Genomic DNA, 24148 nt, shown 5'->3' with positions numbered 1-24148 from the left:
TATGTAACTGTTATTATCATCATCATTATTACGCAGCACCGCTGGCTGAGGAGTGGGGGAGAGAGATGGTACAGTGGAGAGGAGAGGTGAACCAATCCAGCCACCTCAACGGAACAGTTACATGGATGACCATGCTGCTACTTTCCTCTCCTCTTCCTCCTCATCCTCATCTCCTCCTCCCATCCTCACTCCTCCGTCCTGCTAACACTACTGTGGGTGAAAGAAACAGAATGGGAGCGTCTCTGAAGTTCGAAGTGCACAAAATTATGCATGGTATATCCAACCAGCTCTGTCAGAAGAATCCATACCTTTTTCTGTCCCGGTCAGGCCGGTCTCTTATGCAGTCATGTGCAGTCAGATATGAAAGTAGATTACACGCTCTGCTCTTTAAAAATGACATCACAATTCACTTTTCATCTCAACTGATTTCAGCTGTCACACATCTGTATTGATTTTTAACTGTGATGCATCATTACATCCCTACTAGCTGGAAAAAAGTGAGAGAGAAATACTGTCACAGTCAAAAGCACTAGGCCTAATTCACATAACATGAAATGCTGTGAATATCTTCAGCCCAAGAAAGGTGGTAAAAAGGAAAGGTAAGAAGGTAAGAAATTACCCTCCATTTAAATGGCTTTTCTTAGGATTCCTCAGTTTTCCAAATCTTCACCAAGATCAATGACATCACACTGTTTTCGTTGTCCATAACCGCGTCTCTTATCTCTGCTTGTAAGAGCTTGGGATAATGGCTCGAGTTGCAAGAGGCTTTCTAAATCTTAATTAATTAAATGTCTGAAAGACTGAGACTTTATTAAGGCAGTCACTACAGCTTCTCTCCACTGGAAACCCTCCTCTCCCCCCCAGCATTTGATCACTTTTAGTCTGTGTGTCTCCTTCCATGTCATTTGATGTATTCAATCTGTCCACCATCCAACTCCACTCTAAGGGCTGGACTACATGTTGTCCAACCATGTTGGCAGGTTCACAGGTCAACGCAAGTACTCTATTGGCAGAATATGGTAGGAACAGACTATAATAGAACTGTTTTCATTAGTGTATGATCACCTGAAAATAAGAATCTTTGTGTTTTTGTTACTTCAGCTGAGCCATTTATATCTACAGGTCCTCTTCTGCAGAAGCCAGTATGTTGCACCAGCCTGTTTCTGCAGTAGTCCAGAACAGACAAACCAAACACTGGCTCTAGATACAATCCAATAAATAAACAAAATGAACTCACAAAATGACACAAAAGGAAGTATCATATTTTTGTTGTTAAGCGCAAAAATACAACTGGTCAACTTCTGAAGACGAGCTATAATTGCCTTAACTCTGTAAAACGCAATTCATCCAAACAGACTGAAACAAAATAAAACTTGACCAAAAGCATCTTAGTTGGTCCTTCTACTGGAATAACAATCTCCAACTCTGATTGGGTTGAAATAAATCCATAAATCTAAGTTAGATGTGTAAATAGTGATGCTCTACGTTCTGTTTTCGGTTCACTCGCCCTCCAGCTCATTGAACCCATTCTTAGCCCAGTGGGTGTGTACTGTGCTGCTGACCGAGAGTGTGCTGCAAATCAGCTGCTGTTATTCATGCATATCATTGATTGGCAACATAGAATTACAAAAATCAACAACAACAACAACCTGTGACTGCCTCCACCAATAGCTAATTTATCGGTCCAACAACATGTGGCCATTGTAGGTTCTCCTACACACTTGGAGGAGCCACTACCACTTATGATCTGGCTGCTTCATAATAAAAGCTTTTAGGGTAGAACTTTTATTGTTTAGAATTTACAGGTTTTAGTGTTGATCCTCTGTTTTCTTCAGTTAGACACACCTTCAAGAGGGTAGCCCTGTTACAATGGAGATGCAAATTTCTGCCATGCCAGGCTGACGTGAAGAGTCAAACCAAGTCAGGTCAGAACATGTCTATGGAAAAGGCTACAGGCTAAGATCAACTGGATACATCACTTCACATCTTCTGTCAGAAGTTGCATTGAATGGCTACAGCTGATGGCCAGCTGAACGCTCCGTGTCTTCCCCAGTGACCTAAACTGTCTTATAAATTTAGCACTGTTTTTTTTTGGCCCACGAAATTTGTACAACACACCAACAGCAAAAATCCAGTGCCAAAGTTTTAGAGACATGCAAGTTTCAAAACACAAGTATGCTACATTTTAAAACTGCTACATTTTTAAACTGCTCTTTTCTTTTTTTGTTGCTAAGGTAAGAAATGCCTGTCTTATCTAACAATAAGCTGAGAAAAAGGTGTATTTAGTGAATAGATGGTGATCCTAACCACAGTCAAGTGTAGTTTTCATTCATAGCAGTTAGCATCTCAATGCAGAACATAATGCAGGTCTTCGATGTACCAGTATAGAAACATGTGGGTGGAAGCTTCTTCCAGGAGGAGCGCTTTATACCACATCCTTCTCAGATGTGAAAGATAAACAGTGCTAGTAACTTGCGCGGTACATCCCTTCTGCACTCTCTCTCTCCATAGGGAGTAACATCCGTCATCTGCCTGAAGAGCTGGGTGAAAATCCAATCTTCAGCACACATCACTCACCCGGCAGCGACAGGCAACACTGGCTGACATGTGCAGTAACCTATTCTGTTAATATGCACACGATGCCTACAGGAGGGAAACGGTAAGTAGGATTTGCTTCAAATGGGTAAGCATATTATAGAAACTCTTGCTGAAAAAAAGGTCTCACGTCCCATTCTAATCAATAGTGACAGTCTGAAGCCTGTGGCAGTGTGCGACGCTGAGAGACATACTGGTGACAGGATGGGCAGTTGGAGCTGAGCGCTGCCTTCCTCAAGATCACTTTCAGTTAAAAAAAAAAAAAAAAAAAAAAAGGCCACAAAAAACCCACTGACACTCACAACTGAACCTGCTGGGAAATGTTACCACTTTGCATGCAGCTCCTGCTGTTCAGTCGACCATATCAGGAAAGCGCAATGAATACAACTGATGGATTTTTACTTTGTTTCTCCCTGTACGACAGTGACAGAAGCAACAGGGCAAAACTATGCAGTTTTTAATTACCACAGGTACCAAAGTACAGCTGTAGCTAAAAACAGTTTTTCTCAGCCAGTGACACGCATCCAAAATCATTCAAATGGCCTTCAAGAGCACCTAAACATGAGTGGCAGCAATTTAAAAGAGCAATTCAATTTAGTGTGAGCCACTCAAGTGATTAGCTTCTATTACACAGTGCAAATACAAGGGCGCTGCCGGCCTTTTAAAATGACCTGCTGTCCCGTAAAGCCCAGGCGTGGCCCTGCTCAGCGGCGGATTGCTCTTAATGGGATTTCATAACATTAACATTCTACTGAGTCAGCATCAGACACACTGGCTACAGTGCCCCTTTGCTGAAACAGGCCCGTCTCTGACTGTGTGTCTGTACTACTTCTTGTGTGTGTGTCTGTGTGTTGGGTGTTGTGTTAACAGGACAGAGGGTGAGTGTGTCATGGTGGGGAGTGACTGGGTGCATAGCGTGGACAATTATGAGACATGCTTTGACTGCCTCCAAGAGATAAGTATTGTACGTAGATCCTCTGACAGACACAGCATCAAATATTTCTGCCTGGAGGTAAACATCTCCTGATGTGATGCAGTTGACTGAAAAGTCATGAGCATAGCTCCTGTTTGGAAATCGAGTTAAATGTCAGTCTGTTCTGCTCTTTCTCAAATCCTTTTTGCCATTTTTAGACATTTTAGTCTAATGCTGTAATCATATCATATCAGAAAAACGATAAATATGAGTAGTCAAGCTGTCAATATAGACCAGACCTGGGCATTGTACGGCCCGCAGGCCGGATCCGACCCCCATGATGGTTCTGCCCGGCCCGTGAGGTCGAAGACAAACCACACCGTTTTACTTAGGAGGCTAAAGAGACAAATGAAATGATCTAAATCGGTTGCGCCTTCTCCTGTCACAGTTGACTGACGCGAGTGATGTTTGCAGTCGCTGCCTCTTCTGCTGAGGTGACTGAGACACGTCCACGGCAGGTTGAGTGAATGGGGATTTTCATTTTGTTCGTGGAACGCAGTTGATGGAGGAAAACACTGGAGTCACCAAATGAGCACTAAAAAGCGTGAGGTTGATGCTGAATGTAGAGTGTTTAATAAATCATGGACTGTTAAGTATTTTTTTCATGGAGGTCAGCAATAAGGCTGTGTGCTTAGTTTGCAATGAACATGTTGCTGTGTAGAAAACAGTATTATTTGTTGTCAAGATTTTTGTGTTTTTTGGCATTAACAATCTACACTGAATTATCCAAAAAAACAAAACAAAAGTACTCCTGTTCTCATAAAAAAAAGAAAAAAGAAACCTCCACGTGTTTATAGGTCAGGACAGGAGATATGTTACTGTTTTGGATATTTTCCATCAGGTTTCAGTTTTGTTGCTCAACAGTTCTTGTCAAAGATGCAAACAGGAGTACATGATGAGTTGTGTCCAAGCATCACGTGTTTGTTCTGTGTGTACAAAACAGTATTATTTTGACACAGACTTGGCCATTTCAATAAAAGTTAAATTTATTATTCAGCCCTATCCAGCACTGCAGCTTGTTTCTGAAAAAGTGGCCAAACTGAAATGACAAAACAGTGAAAGGATCAATTCAATTCTGTTTCCTCTTTGTATCTACAAAAAATAAAAATGTTTGAGAAAACAGGGGAAAATACATGCTGCCTTAATTAAAGAGTAATACATTAGCCAGGACAGATTCTGTTGCTGACATCCAGGGAAAAAGAAGCAGAGCATGCTGGGGCCTCATTCTCATGATCAATGTTAGGACTGTCTATTAGCCAGCAGTGGAAGACTGAAGGGCAGAATAAGCAGTTGTTACCTGGGTGTCACACACAGCTGTCATTAGAAGTGATTTGCTACCTGACAGAAGAGGGACGATTGAGTCATTTCCAACCTCATTTGTCAACATTAATTCACCAAGTATCCTGACAGTGATGTCGTGAGCATATTAGTAGCATCATCCAAGTGTCACCAGCAGTGCATGGCTACTCTGTCAGGCTGTTGCAGCTGACTGCTGGTTGGCTGAATGTTAATTTCCAAGACATTGCACCATTATTCCACCTGCTGTTTAAGTCATTTGTGTGACTTACTTTCAGCGACATAAAACTCATTCTCTTATTTCATATGTTCAGTAAACCTTTAGAAAAGACAATTCTTCTGATTTGTTGTACTTAAGTTGCAAAACCTTGAAGGAAAAAGAAATAAATGTCCATCTGTCGAGCAGCAATCCAGGACAAAGGAAAAACAATCTTTGCTAAGGACCTGCAGTGTGTACTGCCGCTAAACTGATGCTGCCTCAAAGGCTGATACAGGGCCAGGTTATATGGCATATAAATAATATATCTATATTTTTAGGCTATGTTGCATTATACGATATACAATTGCAATATACACATGCCTTCACAAAATACCAACATAACAACTGTGGATGTAATGACTGAGTGAGTAAAAGCAAATAATAAGAGACTGTCAAGTTCAGAAAATTACATCACCTCACTGTAATGCAGCCTTTAAACCCAGGAAAAGAGAACACTTATTCCATATAACAGTAATCAAAATTTAAGACAATATCTGGTCTCATATCACAATATCAATACAATATTGATATTGCCCAGTCCATGGCTGATACCGATAAGGATATTTGCAAGATATAAAATTTCTTTGATGATACATAATCAAATAGTGATGTTTTTGTTTATTTATTTTTTTACAAAAATACAGATACCTTGCAATTTTCCTTTAAATAGTTGTGACCAGGATACATACTAGGTTTGGGCCGACAGACGATGCCAGTGTCCATCACGATGGCTGACAGTCATTGACCACTGAGCCCTCCAACATCATAATATTGTGATTTAAAAGCCTTATACATTTCAAGAAGTGAATGCCCTCAGAGTTGCCATAGAGTTGTTGCCCAAGTTCCCTTTTTGACATGTGGGAGAGAAATTTAAAAGAAGCCGTTGCTGCTGTTCATTGCACTACATTCCCATGTCATGTTTGTTATTTTCCTTTTTAAGCACAACTAAGTCACAGACATGTGGCGCAGAGACGAAGATCCTTAAAGACCCAGCAATGATAGCGTCTATCACAATGTTTCACTGTGGACATGGTCATATGTCAGTTTAGTAGACATCACCCAACCCTAATTCATACTGGGTGAGGCATTACACAGTGGAAGAATCAACTTAACCCCAACTGAGACAAAAACAGATAAACTGCATTGATTCAATCAATACTTATTGGATCCTTCAACTTTTAAATTGGTATTTGAGATGTTCCTATCCATTTTTCCCTTCCGAATATCGATTCCAATATCTGAACTTTGTGTAATCCTGAATAGGGCTGCACAATTCGCAATTGCAATAAAAATCGCAATATGGCCAAGTGAAATATCCAAATCACGCAGCCCTATGGTCAATACCAACGCATTAAAAAAAATACACACACACACACACACACACACACACTATTTTAACAGCTGTATAACACCTGTATGGATGTGATTTGATTGCTGTCATTGTTGAAAACATGAACAAATACATATAGAGAACAAATGCCACACACAGAACATGTCTTGGCAATCTTGTGGGGGAAAAAAGGCTTACAGGATGGGAAGTAGCAGGGACCCATTTTGGGCTCAATAAATTATGTTGTATCAAATCAGGGCATACACTGGCATACTCACCAATATTGCATTTTAGACAATATCGGAAGCATTTTCCGATACTGGTATCTGAACAATCCTAATTGGTGTCTGGCTCAGAAATCCAATTATTTGAGGCTTTGGTATACATGGCTCAAAAGAGCTTCACTCCCTCATGTCATGGCCTCTTACATAGAGCAGAGAACAAAATACCATTTGTTCCTACGGATCCCATCAAGTTCTACAACCAATGTCTCGTCAGTCTGCGGTATTTCATCAGCCATCAGCTACAGTAAGACTGTAATTGTGAATGTAGCAGTTAACTTAAGTTCGCAAATTGAGCATCATACTTGACATGCATCGAATGGATGTATCACAGAAATGCCCATAGTTTGAAGACCGATACTGCAAATGGTGAGATTTCTATACCTTTCATATTGATGCCTGTGTTCCACCTCTTAGTCTGTTACCATACACATATAAAAAAAATCATATCAGTCATGGGGTTGCAATCAACTGAAAATTGTTCATAAATTCAGATGAAGTCTTGCAGTAGTCCAGCCTTTTGCTTGAAAGTAGCAGAGAATGACTAATGCTCTTCTATTTGCTTCCTGGGAGACTCTGGGTGACCTAAACATGATAGAGGATTGTTGACCTCTGAATACTGCGGACCTGGGCACCCGTTTGTGCCACCCACCCACGCGGTAACAGGGAGGTCAACTGATGTCACCAATGGTCACAGGGTCAAACCCCAGATGGTGGGATATAGAGGGCAGGGGTCAACAGTCCCTCTATGGCAGGAGGATCTGACCTGGCTTTCAACAGTATATGGAAGCTAATCAACATTCAAACCATTTGTCATAGTGACAACAATGGAGCTGTCCTATAGAAACTGCTTACATGTTCAGAGATTTTGGTTTTAGTTTATTCCACCAACCACAACTGAAAATAAGACCAACAACCACAACAGTGAGCCTAGCTACCACATCAGCCAGTTATGTTCTCCATCTCACCATCTGCTGTGGTCCACCCACACGAATCTCTCATAACACTTGATCTGGACAGTAGCCTGCCTATTGCCCAGGAGGGCAAAGCAGATGGTGTGGTTACAGGCAAAGCACTTAGCCTTTGAATAGCAGGCAAACTTCAAATCAAACTGGCACTGAATGGAGTCGAATAGTTCACCGTCTATTGCTTTTAGGCATTAGGGAAACTGTCATTTGATTTTGCGCACCAGTGAAACATAAAAAAGGCGCTCCTTTAAGAAAAAAAATCCATTAACTTCTGTTTAAAAAGTGTTCATACTGGACAACCTATACACTGATAGATCTTCTGATATGGCTGTGATGGGTCGATATCAGGTCGATATTGACCGACCGATATATTGGTCTGGCTGTGTTTACAACTCAAAGCATGCCTCATGTGATCACCTCTCTCGCATTAAGAAAAACAGCGAGCCAAAATATTGATTTAAATTCCGATGGTTAATTAATAGTTGACAGTGTCATACAAGTTGTGCTATAAATGTACCGGATACGATTAATGTGTATCTTGTGTCTTCTTGAAGTTTCGGTGCACGAGCGATTTCCAAACAAGCAATCTGGATCCTTATGTGTTTTTAATTTACTCATACCTCTTGCTGCAACACCGCTCCTATTTGTTGGTTTAGTGCGTAGTTAAGTAAGTTAAGTATATAAAGCGACAAATTCATATTCAGAATATTTTATTGTCGATTAAATTCAAATGAAATGGAATCCCTCTGACATATGGGGAGAACTCACTGCCTATTTTAATAGTTTTGTATGATGCCGACGTTTTGTGCTCCTAGTAAATAGCCAGAAAATGTCTTAGGTTTAGTTCCTCTTGGTTTGCTTCTTTGTCAAGCAGCGGTGAAGCACTAAATTAACACAATATTGAATAGAGTTTGGGGAGAGCTCTGTTCTTCCAGCAGGGTGCAAAGGGAATGTTTCGGCGCTTTCGTTGCCACAGTAAAAACACAAGAAGAAAGTTTGAGGCAGGAGTTTTCTCTGTCGTAATGAAAAGCGAGAACACAACACATTCAATAGGATCTCACGGTTCTTTTCAGCACTATATTAGATCTGCGATCTTGTGGAAGAGAACAATTAAACTTACCGTGCGTTACCTTCCAACCAGCGTATCCAAAGCGAGAGGGTTTCGAGAAAGACGACCCGACAAAGCTCTTACGACGCCAAGTTTCCTCTTTCCTCAGCAAAAACCAACCGGTCGCACTTTAGAGACGCGGTGAGACGCTGGACAGTTGCAGGGAAGTGTTGAAAGTAAAGCAAACGCTGCTTCTCCGAAGTGGATATTTGTCCGCGATGACGAAGTGAAAGGACGTTTTACACGCAACGGGCGGCTTTCTTTGTTCCTCCAGCCTGCAGCCTGTTCCGTGGATATTATCACCGTTCATGTGTCCCTGACAGCCGCTGATTGGCTGGAGGGTCGGGATCAAGAAAAGGTGACTGGAGTAAAGCTGGCCACAACAGCAACACGTTTTCCCACCACAATGTCCACAAATAGGTGCTTTTACAAAAAAAAGAGACTTTTGCCTTCCGCGTTTTGTATCTAAAACGCAGGTATGCCGCTGCTCCACATCTTATTTAGCGCTGCCATAAACATGTTTTTGTGTTTTACCATGTTGAGAGGAATTTTTCCCCAAACGTGGACAGTATCATGCTTTTATTTTGTATGTATCACCAATAAACTTCCTGCTAATTTTTTTCTTTTCAGAAACTTGACGCAGGGTGGAGGCCACTTCATGCCTTACATAGTTCTACTCTGAACATAATCACGGTCTGTCTACAGCTTTGGTAATTTACTTGCGCATGAAAACATTGGATAACAAATGCATTGCTTCTCAAGTCTACTTAGACGCACTTATTCTATTTTTTATTTGAGTAGAACAAAAATCATATTGGAGATATGGTAATGAAATCTTTACCTGCAGCCCACTTTTACTTTCTCATGCCCTTGTGGGCCAATGTGTAAGATTTACGGGGATTCATTGGCAGAATATGTCAGAAATTGTATATACACATCTGTCTTCCACATAGATCACCATGCTGCACTGCAGTTCTACAGTAGTCGAGAACAGATAAACCATTAAAAACTAAATCTTACACACTGGTCTTTCAATGTGCACACTTTATTTTAATCTTGAATTTAAAATATAATTCATGTCCAATGGAAGAGAAGGCTATAATTCTCAGTGAGAGCTGTTGGGTCTGTGGATCAAACCCAGAGTAACTAAGCTTATTTGTCTCATATCACTTGGGCTACCACAAAAACATCTTGGCCAGCTCACAACTATGAGAACAATACTAGAGATTGTTTGCACTCAAGTGAGGCTCACAGTGTACCCAAAGTATAACTGTTGTGCTGTACACCAAGTCCTTTCAAACTGAAGAGTATGGAAGCCCATGTCCACCAGTCTGGAAAAAAGATCCAGTAAGTCATTATAAGTTCATATCTCGAGGAAATTAGTTAATATTGCAAAAATAATGATTCTCAAAATAAAGAGAAACTCAAAATAATGATACTAACTCATTATTTTGAGAGTTTTTCATGGGTAAAATGCTAAGTAGTTATTTTAAAATATTAAGTCATTATTTTGAGATAGTAAATCATTATTTTAAGACATATACTCATTATTTTGAGATACAAACCATTTTTTTCAAGAAAGTTTATCATTATAATCACTTAGAGGATTTTTGTTTCATCACCTTGGTGGATATGAACCTCCATACAAATAGGCTTTCATACCATATAGTGGTAATCTGCTGATCTTGTATTTTAAGATTTTCAATATTAATTCCCTTGCCTTTTTCCCAGTCCAATTATGAGAAACATCTATTTGATTCTCACCTACAACAGTATTGACAGCAGCTTTAAACATGAGCAAGCAGGCAAAGTCAATAATAAAGGCATGGATGAAATTAGGCTCATTGTGGAAACTAGACCATTGGCTCCCTGAGCAGCTGGCCTCATATCAATTCCAAAAGAACCAGAGAATTGAAGTTGATGGGTTTAATATGGCAGAGACCACTTGCCTGTCAGTGTGCAACATAGCTGATTTTCTTCACTTCTCTGCAGTGAGTCATTAAGGGAATACTTTGATAAATATGCTTATTCATGTTCTTGCCCAAAGTTAAATGAGTAGATCAATATTGCTGTCATGCCCATCCATCAAATGTTAAGCTGGAGCCAGGAGACGGTTAGCTTAGCTTAGCGTCAAGATTGGAATCAGTGGTAAACAGCGAGCCTTGCTCTGCCTTCCAGCACCTGTTAACACATCATATATTATTTGTTGTATCCATACAAAATTCAAGTATAAAATATAGTATATAAGGAGTTATACTTTGGTTAGGTTTTATGTGTTAGAAAAAAGTCCAACATATCCCCCATAGAACAGCAACACTTTTGTGTGAATAAAACAAACATGGCATGTTAATTGATGACCTGTAAGGGTGCTGGTAGACAGATTTTGTTGTCTGTGAACAATTAACTTGCTTTCCTCTGTTTCTAGTCATCTGTAAAGTTCCCCGTTGTGGCACTAATAAAGTAATCTTATCTAATCCTGAGCTAACATAATAGTCTTGTGGCTCCAGCTATAGATATGAGAGTATTGAAGAATTGACCCTTCCTATGTCCTGAAACGTTTGGAACCTCAATCATCTATATCCTTTCCTGTTTCCTGTACTTAAATATGTTCTGCCCTACCCTCGTCTATGTGGAGAAGAAAATTAAATTCTTTAGATGGTTAAAAGATGATGCTGGGGGGCTATAAAAGCTATATAGTTACATTTTCTGATATTTAACATTAGCAAAATACTTGCTTACTAATATTCTAACCTAATCAATCATTAAGCAGCTTGCTAGCTAGTGTTTTGCTTTGTAGTGAATGCTAGCTATCTAGCTAGCTAATCTACACCAATCATTACCTAGCTAATTACTTTTAATAACTGTTAGGAAAACTCTAGCTAAGTAGCTTACTATATCAACATAAATCATTAGCTTGTTAGTTAGCTAGTGTTTTGCTAATATTAGGTAAATTAAGATGTGACTTCATGTTGCTACATGTTGCTTATAAAGTCCTACAGCTGTATCTTTTAACCACTTTGAAAAAATCTCTCTCTCTCACTCTGTCTCTCTGTCTCTCTCTCTCTATCTATCTAGCTGTCTGTCTATCTATTTATCTAACTAGCTGCCATGACAGACAGTAAAATGTCTGTTATTCATAAAGTCAGAAAGTTGATCTTGGAGAAACAGAGACGGTTTCAGCAGAACATGACTCAGAGCTCCCATGCTGTGTGTGTGTGTGCATGCATGCAGTGGATTTGGTGTTGTGTAAGAGCGAGCTATGTGCATATCTATTGTTTGTGAATTACATTGTGAGACTGCAAGTTGCGATGCGCGTCTGCCTGTCTGCTTGCTTTTCAGCACTGACTTCAGAGTCATGTGGTCATGACAGTTCTCACCAGGCCGCACCGAATCCTCCCCAAGTCCTCTGACAAACACTTTGCATCAGATTCCCTCTCTGCCTTTCATTATGCTGTCTGCCTCACTTCTCCATGCATCTACCCTTCCTTTCTCCCCCCTTCTCTTTCTCCCTCTATTTCTCTGGCTGTCTGTTCTTATCCAATCCTCACGTGTCACATCTTCATCCTGTGGGGCTCTCTGTCCTACGGACCAATTGTGGAGCTGGTCATAACTGGGTGGTGTACTGACAGTCAAACAATGTCACTGAATCACCATGAGCAATTCTGCTTGTTGAAAACATAGAGGAGTACTTTGTCTCAACTTGGCTGAACTTCCCTTCACTTTGCCTCCCATATGTAGGTGATTTATTTGTGTGTGTGTGTGTGTGTGTGTGTGTGTGTGTGTGTGCCACAGAGAGATGTCCCTGACTTCACCCTAGCTAGTGTGCTTCTCACAGCCGACCACAGTGGGTGGGGATTCAAACAAAGCCAAAGTTAAGAGTGCTCATGTGTTTTGTGAATGCAATTGAAGTCAAATTTTAGTCCAAAGTCACCAGACTGACCTACAAATGTTTCCACCAGTACTGTTTTTGTCTAACTGTAGGAAATGAATGGCCAAATTTTCTTCTTATAGTACAACCCCAATCCCCAAAAAATTGTCTGGTTGTGTAAACGGAAATAAAAACACTTTTTTTAAAAGGATTTTTTGGGCTTCTGTCTTCTTTAGATAGGGACAGCTGACGAAGAGACAGAATGGGGAAGAGAGGGATGGGACATGCAACGAAGGGCCACAGGCAAGAGTCAAACTGGCGGCCACTGCAGAGGACTGAAAACTTACCAACCTACCAGCTGAGCCACACGGGTGTCCTTGCATTTGTAATCATTTTCAGCTTACAAAGACAAGATATTTAATGTTCAAACTGATAAACTTTTGTTAATTTACACTCTTTTTGCGTGTGCTGCCTGCAGCATGTTTCAAAAAAGTTGAAACGGTGGCAACAAAAGACTGAGAAAGTTTGCTGAACAAATGATATGTGATGATATGTGTCAACGGCATAGTTAGCTGTCACATCTGTGAAGGCTCCATTAATGCTGAAAGGCACATCTGGAGCAACATATGCTGCCATCCAGACAGCATCTTTTTCAGTTCCTGTTTATTTCAGCAAGAAATGCTAAGACGCATACTGCATGTGTTACAACAGTATGGCTTTGTAGTAAAATTTGGGCACTAGACTGGCCTGCCTGCAGTCCAGACCTCTCTCCCATTAAAAATATGTGGTTCTTTATGAAACACAAAATACGACACAGACGCCCAGTACTGCTGAGCTCCTGAAGTTGTATATCAAGAATGAGAAAGACATCAACAGTGTTCTCAATTCCGAAACATCTACAGAGTTTGGAACAGGTTGCAAGCATCAAATTCAGAATGAGTGTATATTTGCAAAAACAATAAAGTTAATCATTTTGAACATTAAATATCTTGTCTTTGTACTGTATTCATTTTGAACAAGATGGTAGTGATTTGCAGTGAATCTTGGGAGGGCTCATGCTGTGGAGAGGGGGCTCTGAGATTTCTTTCTACTGCCATGTGAACTTTGGCGGCTCAGTAGATTGATATGATGCAGCGGTGGAAAGTTTTGCATAGGTTTGCACAGGTTTCACCTACTGCAGCTTTAAAACTGTCACGTCATGAAATTTGGTACTGACGTTTATGTTCAGGATGATCAGTGGCAGACTCAGGCTGTCTGAGGGGCAGGGGCAGAAATTTTTCAAAAAAGACACCAGCTATATGTGGTGGGGCACCGTCCGTGCTGAAAGTTGTGATGCACTTCACCTGTTTTCTCAACTGGAAGGGCACTTTTCCACATTTTCTTCATTGGGAAGCCCTCCTAAATGGCACTGTATCATGTTTCGTCCACTGGAGGGGCACTCTAGAGGGCGCTCCACATTTTAATCTCATTTATCCACTGGACCTTAGAGTAGCAATTTATCATATTATGTCCACTGGAAGGGCACCCCTTATTACATCGTTCTGGACATTGGACAACTCATGTGCACAGGTTTTGGGTTTTTTTTTTTAAATGGGGCGATTTCCCCTCCTGTCCCCACCCTGGTAGTTCACCTGGTAGAGCGTGCAGCCCTTGTGCCAATACTGAGCCGTTACTATGGTGGCCTGAGTTTGATTCCAGCTGCTTGTCACCCCCTTCTCTTTCCCCTCTTGCCAACATTAAAGGAAAAAGGCCCTAAAAATAGTTAAATTAAATTATCGAGCACCTAACCATGATGTAGTCACACCAGATAAATAACCTGCGTTTTTTTGTTTTGTTGTGTTACATATTTGTGGTGGTTCATTAACAAGGGGAGGCAGATACAAACAAATAGTATCTATCTCCTTTTTAAATTGGCTGAATCGATCGTAATGATGTCATTATTGGATTTTATTTAACTGCCAGTAAAGCTGGTGTTCCAGCAATGTTGCCAGCAGTCTTTTGGCACTTGATGTTGTTGTTCTTTTCAGAGTAGGAAATATCAAATCTGTCAGAAATCCCTGATATCTCCAACTTGGAAGTGTAACTACAACTCTCAGGCTGACGTGAATGGTTTTTCTCACTCGGTTGCTCATAATTATGGCATAATGCAGCATGGGAACATCTTCATAGAGCTTCTGACGTGGCAGGAGACTCTCACTGGACTCCTACTTGTAATGGAGAACAAGAGAAATTTAGGCCTTTGGTCCTGGACCATCAAAAAAGAAAAAACAACAACCACAACTGAGACAAAAAAGTATATATTTGGGTGACTTTACAATATCCCTCTGTTCATATATGGGACTCCATATGATCACAGAACAACATGTTAAATAAGCCCTTGGAAGAGAAACAGAACCAGAGTCAGGGAGGCAGATCGAATGCATTCTCTTTTGAATGCATACACGCAATGTGGTGTGCATGATGACTTGTGCATGTCTGCCATGTGTTGTAGCTGTTGTCCACTACAGCAGTGTGGGACGTGGCAGACGACATGAAGCAAGAACAGTGAGGATTGTTTGTCTGAGTCTGGAACCTCTGCTCATGAATCCAAGCTACCAAATGTTTCACCCTCAGCTGTGGCTGCAGCAGACAGACAGCCGTGTGCTGCACAGCCTGCTCTGGCTCAGGATGAAGTTCATGTGTTCAGCCAGCCTGTTTCTCACCTGGAGGACTCTAGACACCACTGGGAGCCACCAGTTACTGGTTCGGGTTAGAATGAGACAGTATAGGAGACAATGTGGACATATGTGGAAGGACAGAGATTTCTTACAGAAAATGGATTCACTGTCAAGAGATTCTTTGGTTGAGTTTGTGGTTCTAATTGTTCCCAAGACAGAACAGAATTGAAAGATTCCATTATAAGAAATGAATGATACATAATGGACAAAGAACAATTTTCATAAAGCATAAAATATGTCCTCTGTGGCTCTGATGGGAGCTTTTTAAAGCAAGACTATGTAACCATCAAAAGAAGAAACAACACATTCTTCCTCTTTCACGTGAAAAGTCAAATTCATAAGCAATAGATCACACAGTTTCTCAGTCCAATATGCTCAGTGCTGTTGTTGCCACACTGTTGGGAGGAGTTGCCAAAAAGCCCTTCTTGGATAGATTTCATGGAAGAAAAAACATGTTTGGGTTAAAATAGCAAGATTTCTGCCAAAGTCCCAAAGGCTAATTTCTCCCATGTGCTATTGTTGAAGCCTTACCTGGTCTGCTACAGACATGAGCTTATGATGGCTAATGTTAACTAAATTAGCAGACTTTAGATATTGCTGTATAACTTCTGTAAGTTTCTTCTCCGAACAGTTTCAAGCAAAGTTTTCCAAGCTTTGTCTGAGGGGAGGCCCACTGTCGCAGACTTTGAAAACCTCTGGTTTAGCAGATACAGAGCATATGAGCACTTCCACTTCCCTCATCTCAAAGTCATTGGTTGAAATAAGGTCTGTCGTTAACATAAGCTTAAGAGATAGAGATATTTATGTTTTGTTCTACAACGTAAAATACATCAGTACCCCACGCTCAAATTTTTAAGCTTTTATGTACTTTTAAAAAGACAGTTGCTAAATGAGACTACAGATGTCGGGGACATTGAACATCGTCAAGCTGAACACTAATCACTAAACGGTGGTGATGTGGTGTCACACGGTCTAGTTTATTTAAAAGGTTAGGTTTTTACTTTCGGTGAATACATTTATGCTTCAAAAATCATAAAAGTGGTGTTCGTCTCTGAAGATTATCCTGCTGAACCCATCATGAACTTGTTTTCCACAGATCTTACTTCTCCAAATTACAGTGGAATATCCCACTGGCTTTTTGTAGAGGGAACCAAAGTGATGCTCCCAGGTAGGCCTGTCAAAAATATGTCCTCCCTGCAGCACTCCAAAACAGTTCAGCAAGCTCGGTAACAAACAGAACCTCAGGTAGCTAGCTACCTAACTAGTTAATAATGGATCTGGCTTGTGATTTGGTTTTCTTTTTAACATAAAGGAGACAAGCACATAGCATAATGTAGTTACAGGAGGCAGGAAAGGGGGAAGTTGGTTCAACTGTTTTTGGAGCACAGAGCAAAAATGACCTACTTCGCTTCAAAATGAGGCTTAAAACAGGATTAGATGTATTTTCTATTTCACTGCGTTTACATTATGAAACATAACCCTCAAATTTGGCTTGAGACTTTGAATGTCTGACACAAAGCCTGTGTTATGAACCATTTGAAAGATGTAGGTATTTCCAGTTTTCTCATTTTTGTGAATGTGTTATCTCAGAAACACCTGGACAGAATATCTTCAAACCGGATACAAGCCTCCACTTGGAATAAAGGATGAACTGATTAAATTTTGGTGGTCAGAGGTTTGGGTCACTCTGACCTCACAAAACATGTTTTTGGCCATAACTCAATAATTCATACACTAATTCTGATTAATATTTCACACAAGTATCTAAGAGGATAAAATGGTGACGTGAATACATTTTATGTCAAAAAAGTCAAAGGTCAACTTCACTGCGATGTCATAATGTTTAGCTCTCTGTCAGTCCTCTGTACTTTTCCAGAAAAATAATCTTCAAGTGATGACAGCATGTTTCTCACTGGAAATTATTCACTGGAATCATACATGTGAATATAGAGATAAAGATACACTTATTAAATTCCTTCAAAATTTTCACTACACATTATATGAATCTGGAAAGGCATGAACACAAACTGCAGCTTGACTGGTTTGTAGAGGACAACAAACGCAAAGCAGTAATTTTAGTTTTAATCTGTCTTTTCTAAGTCCCCATGAAAACTGTCATTCCAACTATTTGGCGTAGTTGGAGTGTCTCTATAAGGGCAGATGCATGCTGCCTCCTTCTGCAGGACCTCGGAAAGGAGAAATCACTTCAGTGGAAGTGGAAATTGGAAAGTGTGAGCCAAAGCAATAGGCTACACAACAGAGGGCAAGGCAAGAAGATGAAAAGCTTGACATATATGTGAAGACTGAAAAAAAAACAACAACTTTAATCTTTACACATAACCCAAACACAGATTAGTGCCCAGATTCCCTTTTTTTCAGGATTGAGCCAGACAACAGAAAACACCACAACACGGAGCCAAAAGCCTGTCAGAGATGGTGGAAATGAAAAACAGCATTTTTCTGTCCTCCTTTCCCTTCCACTCCAGTTCAGAGGTAAACAAGGTGCACTCAGCTGGCCCCGTCAGGTTCTCCTCTGTCATCTCACAGTGTGTCCCCAACGCTCAATTTAAAAGTGAGGCACAACCAAACACACCCCAGGCATTTTGTATTATTCCAGCGGCGCTGGTGTTGCTGGCAGATTGTGGAGCGTGTTTTGGGAACACGCACACACACACACACTCCGCCCTTTTAGTCTGACACAAAATAAATACGTGTGGTGTCTGACTCAGACTGGTCCTGCTGGATCTGAGATGATGTGATGCCGCTGTTCAGGCCAAGGAGTGAGCTGTGAATTAGGTAGGTGTGCTTTTCAGCCAAGGCTCTGCAATCGCTCATTTGCCATCTTTCCATCATTCATTCTTTCTTCTTCAGTCAGTTTATGCTTTAGTTGTCAAACTGTACATGTAGCCTTCTGCTTCATTCATGTCTGAGGTGCAGTATACAGTTAAACGTGGTGGTGGGTTTTCTTCTGCACTCTCACATCTTTTGGATCGAGGAATGAGGCAGCAGCAGGCTGTCATCTTTCACTATCTGCTCCATTGATGTGATGGGTGCTAGAAGAAGTCATGAACAGGAGCAAAGCAGGTCTACACCACCACCTGCTGGTTGGAAATAAACTTACATCAAATGCATTATTCAGCTGCGAGGTTTTCTCAATTGCCCATGTACATTTTCTGAGACACGGGTAGAGATGTTACAAGCAATCGTCACATCAGTCTACACAAGTGGTTCTCAAATAGGGGTCTGTGGCATTCTGCCAGGGAGTTCATGAAAAGTTTTCAGATTCAATCATTTAAATGATCAATTAATAAATACATACAAAACTACAAATGCCACACTTTTGTATCTGTTCACTTTTTTCATGATTTGAAGTAAAACTTAATAAGACTTCCATGTACACAAAAGGTTTATTTCTCTCAAACTTTTTTGTTTTTTGTAAAAAATTGTTAGTGACATCTCCTTTGTGTGTCAGTTTTAGCAGTAAAGTCATTTATTAGGCACTGAACTATGGCCTTTTCACATACGACAACAGACAGGCTAGTGCTCGCTGCCATGGTTGGTTGGGTTGGGTAGGTTTAGGCATGTGGAGTGACTGGTTAGGATTCCGGTCAGAATATCAGGTTTAACTTATCAGTAGCAGATCAGGGCGGGTCATGACTTTGTTCTCCTGGGTAAAAAAAAAAAATGTTCTTTTGGCATGGTGCATCCCGCTGCTTCATGTCTCTGCAGTGAGGTTCTCACATCTGGCTTGTAAAAGTCTGCCCTCCCTTTGTCTAAACACATCACAAACAGTAAATACTTTGCACATTTCCCTCTGGGTGACCAGACTTTTGTCTTTGATGTCTGCTTGCTCCATGCGAAAGTAAGTGCACAGCATGTAGGATTCCTTGTGTTGCAAATGTATGTGAGAATTCATAAGCTGTAGAATTGCATCTGTAAACTGTTTGAAATGTTGACAGTTGACTTATAAAGATGTAAGCAATGAGCATGTTGATAACCATATCTGAGAATAATACAGTTGAAATGAAAAGCAGTGCAACTCACCCACACTAACTCAGTGCAGCACTGGGTCAATTTGAGATATCTGTACTTATACATTTGAATTCTGTGTGAAAGTGACAAGAAATGCATAGAATGTGACAAAATAAGCTCTGAATTTGAGAATTTTCCTTTGGGGATCATACCAGTAACTGAGAAAAACTGTATAGCAAACACAAGCAGACTTGAGCTCTAAGTAAGATTTCCTGACACTCAAATGTACTTGCACTCTTTCCATTTTATTGGCATTTTCTTTTACAAAAACAGGTTTTGAGAGAATGCATAGACAGAGCCACACTCACAGCAGGCTCATCAATGACAACATGGAAAAAAACAAAGGGTGTCAAGAGAAGGCAACAATTTATTCAAAGAGATAAAAACAACACTGTTTGCAGCTATTCTTCTTAATGCATACATACTTCTATGGTCTCTTACACACAGGACACGACTGAATGACATGCGATTGTCATTTTAAGCAAGCACACGCAAAACACATACACACACTAACTGGCACACAATGCAAACGTGTGGGTGCAAAAGAATAACCATGGGATGCAGGGAATAATGCATCATATGATACAAGTAAAAGAGATGCATATAGTCATACAATCAACTCACACTACATGCATAGACAGTCTGTCCATCCTGTTTTACAACCCATGAGTGTAGCCAGCACCATGATACATCCAATCACTACTAGCAGCAACAGAGGTCACCCATGGGTGTCTCACTACATCATTAGTGTGTGTTGATGGTACTGTGCGAGCTTTAATGCATCTCTGAGAAGATCTGCACTATGAGGCTAATCTAATGCATCCTTCATGCGTGCTGTAAAACTCAAAAGTGTTCACATTGAGGATCACGTCAATAATTCCAGTGAAGAAAAGCGTCTGAGGCTGTTTGAGGGGCCACAGACTGAAGCCGTTTCTGCAATCTCAAGTACAACGGCGCTGAGAAAGCGAGCACAGTCAAGCTGCATATTAGGCCCAGCGCTGCCCTTCCCTATAATAACAGGTGTCGGGCATGCTTACTGAACTGCCAGACACCAGCACTCTGACCTATGAAGCACTGAAGTGTTTGAACAAGTTATCAGTGTGAGTTCAAATACACCGGAGGATTACGGTAACAGCTCATGCTGTTAAAGTGAGATGATAATTTAGCATTGTTGTTAGCATTGTGGGCCAAGCCATACCGTTTTCAGTTTGCAGTTTGTGGTGAAAAATTGTTATCAACAGGCTGTAGGTACCTCTATGGTTACTAGGGCTGGGTATCGTTTTAAAAATTAGAATACTAGTACCAATACCAGTACCCTTAAAGTGATACCAAGTGGTACCAACATAGTTCTTCATTTGATTCCTGTTTTTCTACTTCATTTAATATCTATCATGTGAATCAAAGCATTCCTGAAATAAACCTTGCACATTTTCTGTGTTTATTTTTACCTGGTGTCACAGATGTGCGGTGTACTAGATACAGAAACATAGATACCGTGTTCGTGATTTGACGTGTCTGCCCATCCGCCATATTGGAGAGGTCAACATCCCCTAATAAACAATACAATTTGAGAAATGCAGATTTCCCAACAAAACTGACTTTACATGCTTAATTCTGAAACAATTTTAACAAAATTTGGTTTGTTAGGAACCTGAGAAATTGAACATGATATTAGTTACTTGTTTGAATTAAATTCAGTTACTGAGGGTGATCTAGTCAGCTCTCTGCCAAAACATTATCCTCGTGAACAGCTACAAAGTTTGCAGGCTCTGCTGAATAGGCAACAGGTGTAAATTATATAGAATTTCAGCTTGTGAGTTTCATCAAAGATGTATTGTTTGTGACATAGTTTGTATAATGCAGCAGTCCGGCCTGCAGGTAAGTAAAGTTATTATACAGTGCTTAACAAATTTATTAGATCACCACCAAATGCAAGGTTTATGCCACAGCTGCTCTAAATTAACAGCACTGGTAATTAGCAAAATCATTTGTTATGTTTCTGTAATGGTTAATACACCAGTATGTAGAAGCTCTTTAACCGAAATGATATTTTTAAACCAAAATATAATTATTATTGTTATCCATGAATTTTCAAATTTACTATTTTACAAAAAAAAAAAAAACCCAGAAAAAATAGTAAAGCGTATTATTATTTCTTGATTAAGATGTCAAATTATAGTTATTTACTCACATTCCTGAACAGAAAAATTAGTTTTAGTGGTTGAATGTTATGCTTGATTAATTTCTGACCTCTCAGAGAAGCCCAGTGAGCCAGCTCAAATTTGGGCATAAAAAGGTGAATTCAGTTTGAAATTCCTCATTCCTGTTCAAAATGGTAAAACGTTGAGAGCTCACCGAAAATGAATCTGATTGGTCGTGGGTTCATATACCAACAAGATAATGACCCCAAGCAAACTTCAAAGCTGTGCAGAGACTATTTGACCAAGAAAAAGGAATCTGGAGTACTGGAACTGATGGACTGGCCAAGTCAAAGTCCAAATCTGAATCCTATTGAACAAATTTGGGATTTAGTAGGTTCAAAGATTGATCGCACAAAAGTTTCATCTATAGCAAGTCTGTGGGAACAGCTAGAAACTATTTGGAACTCAATAACAAAAGAGACAGTCGAAAAGTACATAAAAACAACACCAGCCAGAATGCAAGCGGTTATCAAGTACAGAGGCCATACAAAATATTATGTTTTTGGGTTATTATGTGACTGTTTAGTTGTTTCAGCTTGTTATTTGTCAAATAAATAACAATAACATTTTTAGTTTTAAACAAGTTTTTGAAAGATTTCCAAAATATGTATGTTTTTTTTTTTTTTTTTCACAGGTGGTCTAATAAATTTGTTCAGCACTGTATGTATCTCGGTGTGTCTGGACAAACTGTATGAATATTCTTCTCTTAACTGTTCCAGGGCGCATCATGGAGACATACAGCGGCGACCAATGAGGTACCTGTTTTTCTACATCTATGTGTATTATAGCCATATTTTACATCTGAGCATGTTGAACTCACAATTCTGTCAAATACACCACTCTCAATATCAACAAACCACAGACTGTATGGGTTGTAGCCTCTGTGGCAGTGGGCCAATCATACATTGCAGTGATTGGCTGTGAGAAAAACTGTACTTTGATCTAGGAACAAAAAGAATCCAACCCATGTATCCATTTACTGGAGAAGTTTTGATAATACTTGGCACTGGGATATTTCAGATGATATCTTAAAAAGTATTGAGTAACGCTACCCAGCCCTAATGTTTTCTAGGATAAATGTGGTTTGTACTGTTTGAAACGTGACATAAAAATGCAAAAAAACCCAAAACAAAAACATATGTATTTAAAGCAGAGAGCAAGTACCTTTCCATTCCAAGACACGGACATCCAAGAGCACACAAGACACTGACAAACAAAAAAGTGTTTCCATTTTTTAAACCGCTTGAAATGTTATTTTGTTTTCTTCAACAATAACAAGGGAAGGGAATCAACAAAATAATTACCATTTAGTTTATTTTATTTTTTGTTAGACTGTTCTAGATTTAATGAATGTGCGCTTATGAAGAGCATATTCCTGCCCACTTCCTTCCACACACTGGCTAAACTGTACAAGTTTCCAGAGTAAACTCAAGAGGATTGTCCTCGCCTGTAAAACTAGTCTGGATTCTCCAACTGAGGGGAAAAAAAAAAACGAGATGATAAAAATCTAGAGAGAGACGTTGAAAAGTGCTATAACAACTAACAGGCAAATCTCCTCTCCTCTAAAGAAAATGCACTACATGTTTGCATTTTGCCATTACTGGGCAGACAAATGCAACACAGTCACGTTAGGTAGGTATTTTATATATCTATCAATATTACAGTTTGTTAAAATTTGTTAATGATATTTACTTCATTGTCTTTAGTGACGTTATTCCTCCTGTTTATTTACATTCCAGTAGTTAGAATGGTGCATTTTATTCTGGTTTAATTTGGGGACTTTTTACCCTCCATCTAACCTTAGTGATAACTCGTCTTTCACACATGCTTAACACAAACACGCACAGGTTCGGAGGTCGATGTACACTTCACCTGTAATAAGCTAGCAGATATCAATCCTGTAGGTATTTAGTGTGAAGAGCTGTCAATGATGCATGTTACTTCCTGTATTGTGAGGACCAGTATTAGAGATGCTGAAAACCTTTAGGTGAGTGTTTCAATGTTCACGACAGGGCTGCCCCCTAACAGTCCACTGAACCGGTAGTCAGCGAGAAGACTCTTAGTCGACTGAGTTTTCATGTATTTTAGTCACAGAAAAAAAACAAAAAACAAACTCAGGATAAAATTCAGAAGATTGTTGTAACATCGACCTTTTCTCTTCTCAGTCCAGTCCAAATCCAATTAGAATGGGATACAGCCTTGGAGACCAACAGTGGCCATTTTGCCGACTGAGAAATCAGCACTGAGGTGATTTACTGCCAGGGTTCCTCCACATTTTCCATTTCAGAATTCCATACTTTATCAGACTCAAATTACCAGACTACCAACTGTTTTACACAATGTTGGCATCTACTGTCGTTTTCCCATTTCCCATCATCCCCCATATTTTCAGTCTCCTTTACGAATAAGAATTGAAAACGAGTTAAAAAAGTTAGATAATTTAATTTTCACAGCGTCTGTGCAGCCTTGTTCATTCAATGTGTCCATGGAAATGCAGATGAGCCATAAAGGTATGGTATT

The 24148-nt window shown here is 40.0% G+C and overlaps 1 protein-coding gene across 1 annotated transcript in view; it reads right to left on the bottom strand.

The window, feature by feature from the left end:
- Positions 1–9105, bottom strand: part of LOC146328169 (SPRY domain-containing SOCS box protein 4-like) — a 51273-nt gene extending 42168 nt beyond the window's left edge. Inside the window, exon 1 of the mRNA XM_084717039.1 lies at positions 8823–9105. The gene's annotated coding sequence lies outside the window, so the exon portion shown is untranslated. The remainder of the gene's footprint in view (positions 1–8822) is intronic.
- Positions 9106–24148: the final 15043 nt, after the last annotated feature.

This window comes from Lutjanus erythropterus, chromosome 4, assembly GCF_056507025.1.
Source record: "Lutjanus erythropterus isolate fLutEry1 chromosome 4, fLutEry1.hap2, whole genome shotgun sequence".
NCBI lineage: Eukaryota > Metazoa > Chordata > Actinopteri > Lutjaniformes > Lutjanidae > Lutjanus > Lutjanus erythropterus.
This window is presented reverse-complemented; position numbering and strand designations above follow the sequence as displayed.